The sequence below is a fragment of the Amia ocellicauda genome, chromosome 5 (genome assembly GCF_036373705.1).
Source record: "Amia ocellicauda isolate fAmiCal2 chromosome 5, fAmiCal2.hap1, whole genome shotgun sequence".
Taxonomy (NCBI): Eukaryota; Metazoa; Chordata; class Actinopteri; order Amiiformes; family Amiidae; genus Amia; species Amia ocellicauda.
This window is the reverse complement of record NC_089854.1, coordinates 37,988,110-38,002,342: the sequence shown is the minus strand read 5'-3', so window position 1 is coordinate 38,002,342 and position 14,233 is coordinate 37,988,110.

Here is a 14,233-nt window from a genome sequence, read left to right as displayed (position 1 = left end):
TGTTACAGCACAACCTCTTGTTGATAAACAAAAGCACAATAGCAGCCCCATTTTCATTCTGATTATCTGTCAGATGATCAATATGCGTGTGAAAAGGTAGTATGGTAACAGTAGCTTCAGAACATGCTTTCCTCTCTGATTGACCCCTGACGATGGGATTTTAAAGCTGTGGTCATGTAAGACTGACTTCAAAATTCGATAGAAAGACCAAAACGGATACTCCTGCAGTTACATTTTTATTCTTAGGATTTTAGACATTTCAGACACTGAAATAAATATTAAATTGTTACAGGAGAATCTGGGAAGTGTTTTCCCACATACAGTGTCACCAGTCCTCAAAAAGCAGAAATTGCAGTACTGAGAACTGAAAAAAGCGACCTTTACAATTGTCATGTTTTTAAGAACTAGCTACCAAATTGTATGATACTCATATTCGTAAGATGAAAGGGGCACTGTGGGTGATGGGCTGTGGAAATTTTTAAAAATATCTTTCTGTATCTGCCTCTCATTTGGAAAATACTGCCTCAGATTATCATGTTTTCTTTCCTGTGTGTGATCCACCCACACTGAGCTGCAGACAAAAAAAAAAAAAAAGATAAAAAAGAGACAAAAGTAGACACTTCTGAAACATTAATGGAGGGACACTCAAGAGACAGTTCTTTGACTTGTTTTTAATTACTTTCAAAGTTGTGCTTTGGAGTTATATTCTGAGTTAATTTATTTATGCCACCTGAATCCATAAGCTTCATAGCAGCTTGAGGTAATGTTGTTTATGCTCATCTGTTGAATTTCATTAGAATGGAGTTTTCTCTCCCCTTCAAAATAATCCATCATTTACAGAAATTCGCAAACCTAACTCTTTACATATCACTTAAGGCTACTATAGAATGAGCAAGAACATGTATAATGCATTTATGCAAATCAAAATGGATATATCATGGAATAATTATGTTCTTTGGAGTTTCACAGTTTGTGTTAAGCAGAGACATTGTTTATTTATTTAAATGTTGTTTCATGTGGACATTTGCTTAAAAATAAATAGAGATCAATTAATTGTATTAGCATCTCTATTAAATTAGTAATTATGCATATAAAGAGATGTTACATACTGTTGAAAAATAAATGAATGCATTTCTGGAGATCAGCTTCAAATAAATAGAGATACATTAATTGTGTTGGCATCTATTAAACTAGTAATTATGTGTATTAGAAGATGTTATGTACTGTTTAAAAATAAGTGACTGCATTTCATTAATATTCACAAATATATATTTATATTCATAAGACTGGAACATTAGCTATTTTTAAATTAAGTAATAATTTTTTATTTCTGTCTGTTTACAATATTTTCAATGATAACATTATGCCTATAAAACAGAATAGTTAAAATAGAAAATAGGATTTGTGTTTTCAAACATATCTGTACAGATAACACCACTTTACATTTCATTCATTACATTAATTAACAGGCTCTTATTCTCTGTACATTTGCCTTTCTAACATAACACAAGTAAGGGACTGTAAAACTCAATGAATGAATGAATGAATACATCAATCAATTAATGATCTTTTCATCATCTATCCATCTATTTGTTTTTATTGTATATGTTCAGTGTACATTTCTTACTTTCCATCTATTCGTTTAAACTTTAAAACATTAAAGAACAGAGTTAGGTGTGGTGTCTGCTAAATAAAACATCAGGTTCTCAGAAATAATTTGAAATGTTCTTGCCGCAAGATTTCTGTTGTCCTCTAGTGTGTGCTGTCTTACTGGTTGCTCAGACTGATGCCTAAGGCCTTGTTCCTTTTCCACAGTACCAGATTTAGGCATAAACGAAGCTTTAGCTTAGGGCCTCTCATTATTGCAGGATATGCATTTTAGATTATTAGGTTTTCATTCTGCCTTGGCTTGTTTATATATGCAGTATAAAGCTTGGTTTTCTATTTTAATAGTCCCTTGTGTTAGAACAATGCACTTTCTTTTGGTAATGCTTTTAAATTTGACATGGCTTAGGGCGTCCACCTGTCATACTCCTGCACTACATATCCACACATCTCAGACAAGTAATACACTCATGGGTTGGAAGGGTCGCTACATGACTCAAAGGACTGACCTCACTGTAACATCCTCAAAATTAATTGCACAATAAGCCCTGCAATCCCTGCTGTAGAAATAACGGAACTGATGAAATTTCAAGACAATTTCTAACAATTCCACCCCGGTCCAGATCTAACTTCTATTGTTTCCGGTTGTGCTTTACAAAAAACATTTGGCTTGAAGACTTCCACTCTAAGAATCGCCTCTGATTAAGGAAATTAAGAAAACAAGCTCACAGAATAGCTAGGTATCAACAGGTGTTATCAGGCTTTTAGAAATGTCTGAACAGTAGTTGATTCAAATCTGCATATGAATTTCAAAATGTTGAGTGTAATCAACTGGTTAAAAGTCATAACTGATGTTTTCTTTTAAGAGGACACTGACTTGAACTAGCAGTGATGATTAGAGTAAGAGAGATTGGAGTGAGCTCACATGTAGTTCAAGAAGATTAGAGTGTGTCAGGTCTCCAAGCAACTGCCTGAAGACACAATTTGACAACAGCTGCATGGAAACTGGAATTGCTGGCAATCAGAAGACCCTCTCCCAAAGGACTGTGCCTTCCTGGCAACCTGAGCTCAACTACAGTGGGCCATCAGAGAACAAACTGAAACTGCCATAACTGTGTGTAGGGCTGCTTTGCCCTTTGACTTTCTGCACAAATTAATGGTGGTTGAGGGAAAATTGCATTACCTTAATGTTACCGTTTGAAGTAGCAGTACAAGTGGAGACGTCTACATTTACACCTTTCTCTGCTACACTTGACACTTTCTGCTACTACTCCATTTGTCCTTATGTCTCTGTTGATCTGGAAGAGATCTTCTGGATTGACAAGGTCAATACCATTCATAATTGTGAATACCTGGATCAAGTCCCCCCGTTGTCTTCTCTGTTCCAGGCTGAAGAGATTCAATTTCAGTCCTGGAGTAAATCTGGTTGATTTTCTCTGAACTGCCTCCAGAGCAGCAAAATCTTCCTTGTAGTACAGTGACTAGAATTGAATGCAGTTTTACAGATGAGGTTTAACTAGTGCACTGTAGAGTTTTTACATTACTCCTTATGTTTTCAATTCTACACTTTTAACAGTATATCCAAACATGTTCTTTTTTTTGCTTCCCCACACAGTCCAGATAGAGGACATGATGAGTCTACATAAACTCCTAGATCTTTTTCAGATGTTGCTACCTCTAGTTCTAATCCTCCCATTGTAAATTAGTGGTTGAACATTTTATTGCCTGCATACAATACCTTGCAGTCCTGGGATCCTACAGGTTTTCTAGATACCCTTCAATCATGGAATAATTAAGATCTGAAATAAACAGATGATTTGAGTTCTTATCCTAATAATACCTCCCACAGTCTATCTAAAACCAGCAACCCCTGTGGACCTCGAGGACTGGAAGTGCCCACCCTTGGTCTAGATCTTTAGCATAATTTAGAAGCCCTAGTATGGATCCCGGGTGAACCCCAATTACCCTCTGACTCCAATCTGAAACAATACCCTGTATCATTACTCTTTGTTTTCTATACATTAACCAGTTCTTAATCCACTTACTTTCTTACTCCATTACCTCTCTCATAAAGCTGCTAGTTTTAGGATTAGTCCTTTGTGTGGAACTTTATCAAAAGCTTTCTGGAAATCCAAATACACTCACCTAAAGGATTATTAGGAACACCATACTAATACTGTGTTTGACCCCCTTTCGCCTTCAGAACTGCCTTAATTCTACGTGGCATTGATTCAACAAGGTGCTGAAAGCATTCTTTAGAAATGTTGGCCCATATTGATAGGATAGCATCTTGCAGTTGATGGAGATTTGTGGGATGCACATCCAGGGCACGAAGCTCCCGTTCCACCACATCCCAAAGATGCTCTATTGGGTTGAGATCTGGTGACTGTGGGGGCCAATTTAGTACAGTGAACTCATTGTCATGTTCAAGGAACCAATTTGAAATGATTTGACCTTTGTGACATGGTGCATTATCCTGCTGGAAGTAGCCATCAGAGGATGGGTACATGGTGGTCATAAAGGGATGGACATGGTCAGAAACAATGCTCAGGTAGGCCGTGGCATTTAAACGATGCCCAATTGGCACTAAGGGGCCTAAAGTGTGCCACGAAAACATCCCCCACACCATTACACCACCACCACCAGCCTGCACAGTGGTAACAAGGCATGATGGATCCATGTTCTCATTCTGTTTATGCCAAATTCTGACTCTACCATCTGAATGTCTCAACAGAAATCGAGACTCATCAGACCAGGCAACATTTTTCCAGTCTTCAACTGTCCAATTTTGGTGAGCTTGTGCAAATTGTAGCCTCTTTTTCCTATTTGTAGTGGAGATGAGTGGTACCCGGTGGGGTCTTCTGCTGTTGTAGCCCATCCGCCTCAAGGTTGTACGTGTTGTGGCTTCACAAATGCTTTGCTGCATACCTCGGTTGTAACGAGTGGTTATTGCAGTCAAAGTTGCTCTTCTATCAGCTTGAATCAGTCGGCCCATTCTCCTCTGACCTCTAGCATCAACGAGGCATTTTCGCCCACAGGACTGCCGCATACTGGATGTTTTTCCCTTTTCACACCATTCTTTGTAAACCCTAGAAATGGTTGTGCGTGAAAATCCCAGTAACTGAGCAGATTGTGAAATACTCAGACCGGTCCGTCTGGCACCAACAACCATGCCACGCTCAAAATTGCTTAAATCACCTTTCTTTCCCATTCAGACATTCAGTTTGGAGTTCAGGAGATTGTCTTGACCAGGACCACACCCCTAAATGCATTGAAGCAACTGCCATGTGATTGGTTGGTTAGATAATTGCATTAATGAGAAATTGAACAGGTGTTCCTAATAATCCTTTAGGTGAGTGTATATCTTGTCGTAACCTTTTAAATTATCTACTGCTGTGATTGTAAACTTGAAATAATCTAGTAAACTGGTAAGACATGGTCTACCTCATCTGAATCCAGTTTGACTGTCTCCAAGAATGCATTTTCCATTTAGATGTTCCTCTAATATAACTTTTGTAATGATTTTTTCCACGTAATGGAGGTAAGGCTGATTGGTCTGTAGTTCCCTGGTTCAGTTTTATCCCCTTTCTTGTGGATAGGTTGGATATTTGCATTGCAATTTCCCAATCGGTGTGTACAAGTCCTGTTTTGAGTCAGTTTGAATACTTTAGTTTGAGATCTGTGAATAACTTCCCTCATTTCCTTGAGTACAATTGGAAATATACCCCCTGGCCCAGGTGATGTTTGTTTTAAGTTTTCTCAATTCCCTTTATACTTCATCTTCCTCTAGGTTGAGATCAGTTTAAACTGAGTAGGATTGCTCACTAACCCGGGGCATGTTATCAGTTTCTTCCTTTGTAAACCTTTGTGTGAAATACTCATATAGAACATTTGCTCCACTTTACTCATTGTCTGTAATTAGCCCATTGCTGTCTTCAAGCTGTTTTACCTCTTCCCTTGTTAACCTATTGCTCTTGTCATGTCGGAGGGAGTCTTTTGCTTTAGTTTAGCCCCTATGACTATTCCTGTCTCTCTTTTTGTCCTGCTCATATCTTTCTTGTCCCTGGACTTCTGCATTCCTTTTATGTTTTGTTTGATCTCTGTTCCGTTGGTATTCTCTATAGAGTAATCTTGTTTTAAATTGTTCTATTGAGACATTTAGAACCGTGTGTTTGGGCCTTGATTTGGAGACTATTTGACGTAATTCATTTGATTCAATTCAATTCATTTGAAGGCAAATCTGTTAACTCTTTTCTCAAGTTGCAAACAAGCTGATTTGGACTTTGATCATGTGAAATATATAGTTTAACCTAAATATAATATGCTCATCGTAGCTGCTATCACACACCTATTAGAGACTGAACCATTATATCTGATCAAGATCTTTAGCAACAGTTCTCAGTAAACAGGTGCATGAAGTTTAGGCAATTCTTTTATCTCTTAGTGAAATACATTGTACACCAATTATGTATTTTTTAAAATTTTAGTTTCAAGTTTATAAAGATGAAAGCTTTGCCCAGTAATAAAATTAAGTGATTGCTCGATTCTATATTTTCATAAATCCAAACACACACACACACACACACACACACACACACACACATGCATAATTCATGACAATTAATACAAATTCTACTTTTAAATCATTACAGGCAATAAGCCCTTATCTGCACAGTTCGTGCACGGAAGGATTTGTAGGTGTCTGACTGAAAGAGGAGCATGTTTTTGAAGGCTGAGGATGCATTTGACGTTTGCAGTTTGGAATGTGAGTTCTCTTAAAAGGGGGGGGGGGCATTAGTCAGCCAAGATGAGAGTTATATTTCTAGGCACTGTACTGTAATTTGTAAATACTGTTTTTGTATCTTTGTCTTTCATATCAATTTTTCAATAGAAGGAGGGGGGAATAGGGGAGAATATATCAAATATCACAAAACAACAACACCGTCTGCGGGACATTAAAGTCATGTCATATTCAAACATAACTGGATTATTCCCAGCTGCCACCTTGTGGTCAAAATGCTGTATGATATTACACTGCAAATACTGTGATGGATGTGATAGATCATGTTACTTTAAACCCTCCTACTTCTTGACATTGAAAACATCCAGATATTGATTTAATATCATCACAAATGTCTTACATTGAGAATATAACCCTGGTCTCTTGCTGCTTGTGAAATACTGAGCTCACAAAGCTGGATAATGTAAACGTATAGATTTCTTACACCATAATGACAGAAAACGACCTAAGCTTTTGAGAAAATAAATTCCCTTCAATGGTGGTACTATAGTAACTCACACATGCAATCCAGAAATTAATTCTTCATTCATCTGGATTTGCTGCATTATGTGAGGCACAGAAGATTTCCATATAAAATATCAAATTAAATCAAAACTTTACAGAGATGTAATGTTCTGCTGTGTGTGCTGTTGAAATGGAAATGTACTCAATGATCAAAAAGATTAAACACATTTACTATTCATTCTTGGATGGGGAAGTGAAGCTCTCAGAAATTATCTTTAATAATATGTCAATTTTGAAGTGCTCTAACAAGATATCAGTAAAATTGGCAATTTCTTACACATTAGTTTACAATTGTGGTGACTAAAAATAGTACGTTTTTGCATCCAGGCAAATTACACTGCAGTATAATTTTGCTGCAAGCAGTCTCTGGTGTGAAAGCCATAAGCAGAACAACAACTTTGACTATATATGTAACTGTATTATCGGGATTTAAAATGGAAAGCCCATCATCAAATATGTATGAAATGCACTTCTTTATACTGAACAAGACCTTGGAATGTAGGCTAATATTCCCAGGGGAGCAGGTGCAATCTACATCAAATTACTGTGTGAAATATAAAGGACAGCACAGGGGATTTTCCATTGGCTCATTTATAAACAAACAAATTCTGATCAATAACAAGGTATGTCTCCAATGAACTCCTGTTCTGTTCAATAATACGCATTGGACACTAATCAATAATTCTTTATAATGCCATAAACAAAACATATTTCAGACTTTATTTTAATTTATCATCTAAAAATATATTCTTCATATATTCCTGTTTGCATTCATGCAGGGCAACAAACGTTTCCCCACAATTTGTGTAAAATTAAAATATTGCACTATATTTCACATCCTAGTTTTACTATTCAACTATATTGTACTCAGGGAAGTTCATGATTCACGGTCACCTAGAGAGATAGTTATTTCTATTTATCTGTCCGAAAAATATCAATGTATATGTTTACAATAATGAAGACTTTATATGTTTCCCTTTTAATCTACTTACAAGTTTGCTAATCTGTTGCTCTTTAAAAGCACCTTAGAAATGTGAACATCTAGATGAGAATCATTTCAGACTAATGTGAAAGGGATTTCTCTCTCATATCATGAAATCCTCCTGGTTTCAGTCCTTAGAATCATGTCTGTGATATACTTGCTTTTCTGGTAAGTATTTATCTATGTATTAAAAAAAATGTATGGGAAAGCCTTTGCTAAAGAATGCTGAGCTGGCTTCTCATACTTTCATTGAGATAAATATTCCTTTTCTTTTTGCTGCTGATACAGACACATCTTGCTTTGAGAGTGATTTTTATGAAGAGTAACCCTTTAGACCCATACAGTGCCATATAAAAACATCACGATGGAAAAATAGTCTTCAGGCATTGAACAGAAATCACATCAAGCTTAGCATTAAGGCTTACAATATCACAGGTTATGTGTGCTACTGTAATTAAATAGCCAACATTGACAAATAGTAGAAAGGCTGATTTGAATCAGGTAGCACAGCATTTATCACTGATCTTTTCAGCTGAGCACAGGGCACTTGACACATGTGTAAATCTTGGACCCAGTTCAGGTAGACTCTGGACAAAGGATTTGTTATATTTTACTTTTGAAAGAGACAAATTCTAGTCCCCACTAATGATTCCAATGTGCAAAAAAGTTGTATTTTTATTTTTAATCTATCATTCAGACTTGTGCTCTACCTGCAACAACAATGGAAAAGTGAATCTCTCTCCGCTGGTGAAGTTGTATAGGGTTCAGCCGCAGGACTCCCTTGACACGTTTAAAATTCATTGCTACCAGTAACACCTTGTTCCACAGCAAAATTGCTTTGTTTTTCAAAGGAAATTGGTGTTAGGTGAACTGGGAGGCTCTACACAGGCTAATTGGGCCTCATTCCCCCACCTGAAGTTGTTTTTTCCCCTCCACCTTTTAATTTGAAGCATGCCGAATGGGGAATACACTGATTTACATGCTTCTGTGCTTTCATAAGGTGCTTAATTATTTTGTTTTAATATGTATTAAATCATATATTAATTATTTATGTTACCCAATTATTTAAGTGGACCCAAACCATGCCAGGAAAATGCCCCCCACAGCATAGCATAGTCTTTGAAACCCCTCAATGTCGGGGACATGCAGTCAGGCCTGTACCATTCTCTTGGTGTACGCCACACATGCACTCGCCCACTTGTCGAGAATATGGTGAAGGATGACTTCTCTGACCATATCACTTTTTTCCACATCTCTGTAGACCAGTGCCTATGGTTTTTGCAATACTGAACTCTCAAATGTGCATTTGTCTTTGTAATGAGGGGTTTATGCACTGCCATCTTGATCCAAAATTGAGGTCAGCTGGGCCTGCTGAGCATTTTTATACATGCCACAGAGCATGATAATTGCTAATTGCAATTGTTAATTGCTTAATTGTATCATGCAATACACCTGTCTGGATCTGCATTTGTTATGTTCCTCCACTCACTCAGGGTTTTCCTTTAATTTGTCATTCGTCTTTATATATAAATATAAATAAATAAATAAAGGGATAAATACCAAGGTTAATTCCTGCAGTGCAAAACATATAGAAAAACAAAATAAGAATGAAATAAATACATAATCACTCAATAATAATAATTAAAAAAAAAATACGTAGCAATTAATTAAATACATAAAAGTACATTTACAGACTGATTGATGATATAAATACCTGGTTTACAAGTGGTACATTAAAACCTTGTAAAAATGCTCTCCTGCCCTATATACAGTTCAAACGCAACATCATCAAAGGATTATTTTAGTTTTGTAAATATTGCTCAACAAACTGTATTTATTATGCATACATTTCAGAGTTTATTGATTGACTGTCACTGTTGAATGCTCTGAAAACATATAACTATAATGAACAACATTTCATCAACTAAATGTATACTGTACTTTGGACGGTATAGAGTGTGTTCTAAACTGTGACTCTAGATTATGATTGATTGCAATCCTGTTCAAATGTAAATAAACTGCATTGAAAATGAACGTCTCGTCTGATCTGAGGACAGAACTGTCATGACAACCGAGGGAGGACCGTGGACCGTGGTTTATGCAGTACACTGTTTGCTCTTGCACTCAAGAGTTTGCCAGCAAAGAGGAAAGAAAATAAATCAATCAGCAATCAATAGGCTGTTTGCAGTGTTCATGTACAGCTCCAGAAAAAGACATCCATTACCCTGCGATCTCCGAGGGCAGGTAATAGATTTCAAAGCAGGTCATCTGATGCCCTTCTGTAGAGGAATGTACAAGTTGGGTGTTATCATCAGCCATACATACCAGCTCTTCAACGCCAGGCTTAAATTATCTCAAATATAGGAGGATGTAGAAGACATCTGTCGCTAGGAAAAATGATCTAGAAGGATGACAGCATTGATGGGAATGTTTTACTGACATGAACAAGTACAAAAACAAAAACAAATGCTACAGTTAGAGTTTGGACTGAGATTGCAGTTGGCACTGACTACTACTGCAAAGTGGATGGTTTTAGTGTATTTTTTTGTTCTTGCCTGGTGGGGGAAACCGATCTATGGAGCAGTCAAAGGTTTTTAAGCCTCCTCAGTCTCTTTACAGTATGTTTGGTCATTTATTTGGGGGATGTTGTGGGGACAGTGTTCAGCATGCTCAGGAAATATATTACTGGTAAATACATATAATTTAGTGAGCCATATTGATTAAACTAAATAAATCATTGAATACCATTGTCTCAAATGGAGAGTGGTAATACTTTCGATTTCAACTACATGTGTGTAACCTTGAAAGTGGTTTGGCCAACAATGCATCTACTCAGTATTGACTTTCAATAGCATACCACAGCCAGTGCCATTTCCCTGAAACGACACAGTCATATGGTAATAGCATATGGGAAATGGGTACTTATAAAATCAGTAATTTTCAGACCTACTCAATGTGGAATACTATGGCAATAACAAAGGAGAGAAACAGAGAGTTTAATAAGATTTCACTGCTCATATTTAACATTGGGTTTATGTTAGCATGAAAGTCAAAGACAGACAGTGTTTCAGTGGTCTAACAGGATTTAGCCAAAGTTTTATTTTTTCAATCAGAATGCACTGCTTCCAAAAAAACAGAAATTAACTAAGATGAATTTAACTAAGACATATTTATTATAACAGTGTAATGATGTACTGTTACAGTATACGACTCTGAAAGTTCTATTAATCTGAGACTGACATACAGAACAAGTACTTTTAAGCAGATGCATAATTCATTACAGCCTTAATAAAAATGACTTGACTCCCTAAGGCTTATCTCAAGTGTATATTCTTTTGACTGAATCGAGTATGCAAGATTCGAGGCCTTCATCTTGCATCAAAAAGATTAACTTTGTACAAAACCTAGTGTTCGCACACCTGCCACTGTGATATATATATATTCTGTAATGTCATTACATGATCTAGTTGACTTGATGCACATTTTTAATTTCAGTTGGAAGGGAAACCCAATGAAAGGTTTTATATAATTTGGACCAGCTATGTGCGTGACATAAATAAATAGTTTCTTCCTCTTTCAATCATTTGTTAGTCTCCTGATGAACATGACAAGTCATTATGTCTGATACCAGTTGTGATCAGTGGTGTGAAATTTTAAAAAATGAAATAAAATTTGATGGATGAAAAACACAATTAACTTTAAATGTGCTGCACTGTGAAAAAAAAAGAGCAGGTGTTATTTGTAATCTGACAAGTTTGACTATTCTATCCACTAATTAAATGTGTACATTTTTTCCTAGGACCTTAAAACAAACAAGCATAAAACACCAGGGGAAAATCTAAAGTCCCATGGCCTGGAGCTGACAAGCTACCATTCCTAGGTTGTATGTTATCACTATGTGTAGGATTTCCCCTACAGCGAGAGAACAAGCCGCTGTCACTAGGAAAGGGACTGAAAGAGTTGAAATGTAAGTAAACAGGTATGTAAACAGAAGTGTATAATACAATAATGTTCAGACATGACGAAGTTTAATCTTATCCTGAGCCTGCATTTGTTCTGTTCTCAACACAACAACAGCAACAACAATTATATTACATTATATTTAAAGAACTAAACTGCAGAACCAGATTATAAACATTTCATTCCCCCCTCGTGACAGCTATTATAATACACACTTCAAGTTATGTTTAAAAAAAAAGTGGTGGCATGAATAAGTAAATTACTTTATTGTAGTGGACATATTTTTCTGATTGTTCTTGGAAATATAATGAAAGAGCTGGTTAGATAGGAGATGCTTTGTGTTATAACACAGATACACCTCTATCTACCTAATCCAATACAGTGTGATGATATATTTTTTCCCCATTATGTTTTCTATGGGTTATAAAAAGTTCCTTGTATAATAGTTGGTCTGAGTAAAACTGGAATTTCTGAGAATCATAGTTAGCATTTAAGGACAAGTATTAAAGCAAGCTACATTGCAGTATCTTCTTAGAGACTTAGGTAATGTAAAATGTAACATTCTTCTTCTTTTTTCATCTTCCATAAATTATACAGTAAGTACCATTGTAAGAACCAGGACAGTGGAAGATGGAATCATTAATGCATTTCATTTTTCTTACTTACATTTTATATGCCAAGTTCTGTCTCAAGAGATGTCACTGCTTTTTTAATGCAGTACACTAAACAGCACGAGCAGACGGCAGATCAGCTTAATTTCATATGACAATCTTTTCTTTGAAACAATGAAATAAGCGGGCACAGATACATTGTTAAGAGTGAGTAAGTTGCGGAGAAGCCATTTTAAATAATGCATTACATTCCACATGAGCAAATGTACAACACATATAATGTAAAATAGTAACCTGATAATACAAAAAAGATAAAGAACAATATCTGGCTCCTGTATTGTATGGTATTATAATTTGTTTTTATATTTGCAAACACATTACTAATAGACTGAATTTAAAAGGCACAACAAGATGACAAAGCACAATGTAGCACTCAGTAATTTTACCCCACCATAACTTCTCTCTCACAGCTTTAAAAATTGTTTGTTTGTGTACTCAGTATTCGTCAGATTACTGTTTTGGATAGGGGTAACATAATGAGTTGATGGTGAGATTATTTTTAATACTAGTATTACTGTAGCTCTTTGTGCCAAATAATTGTCGGGCAGAAATATGGACTGTCTTTGTGTGTCTGAGAAACCTGACTGGAATCTCAGTGACTATCACCTCATTTTGTGAAGATTACATTTCTGTGACTCACAGGTAATTGTGCATTCAGCTCTAAACACACAAATTATATATTAAAAAAAACAGAAACACCATAATAGGCCACATGAACCATGAGAAGAAATGTACCCCAGGCTTTGAGAGACTTGATTGAAGGTACTTTTTTTTTTTCTTCTAAGCATTTCCTCCAAATTAATGCTTTAATGGTAATATACATTTTACTAACAGTTGCTTTCTCTGTGGTGGGCATGCTTTTATGGAACTGACATTTATACAAAGTTCCCTGTTTCTCTTTTACTTCTGCAATGAGTGATTTGATGCATCTCTTCTACATTTTTAGCCACTGTTATAATTACCTTACTGCACTGCTTAAACTTTCTCTGAACCTTACTGTACCCCCTCTGTCATGGCTTGAAAATCATTGGAAACACTTGGATATAACACATCAATGGAAAATCAGAGCTAATATGCAGGAGACCAAGAACATGAACCACTCAACACACCGTTTAGGTGTTTTACCACTTTACTACAGAAATTAGGCATACTATTACAGGTTTTAGGGAGAGAGACATCAGGTACTTTGGAGGATGTGAGAATTTAAAATGTACTAACTACAATACGAATGTATTATTCAACAAGAAAGAAAAAGCCCAGCAAAAATAACGTGTAGTCACACTATATACTATGATGGTCATGCAACGTAAATCAAAATAGTAATGTAAACTTCTATTTTATTTGTTTGACTGAATAAATGAGCTACAGATCAAAATCTGGTTGTTGAATGCAACATTATTAACATAATATTAAACTGTATTATATAACATCATTAAACTATTTAATATTCCAGCAGTTTTTAATTTTTTTACAATATATTGTCTATTACACTTTATATGCAGCCATAAATATGCACATTACTCTGCTATAACCTCTGCAATGCATCGTGTGTCCACTAGCGGGCAGTAGTGTATTGAAAATGTATTTGAGGCTTTTCTCTGTGCAGCGAGTAAGTAAAGAATCCGGTTGTACAACATTCATTTCCTTCACAGAATTAAGAGAGGGTATGGTTTCAGAATATAGTCAAACGAAGAGTGCAGCCTTTTGACT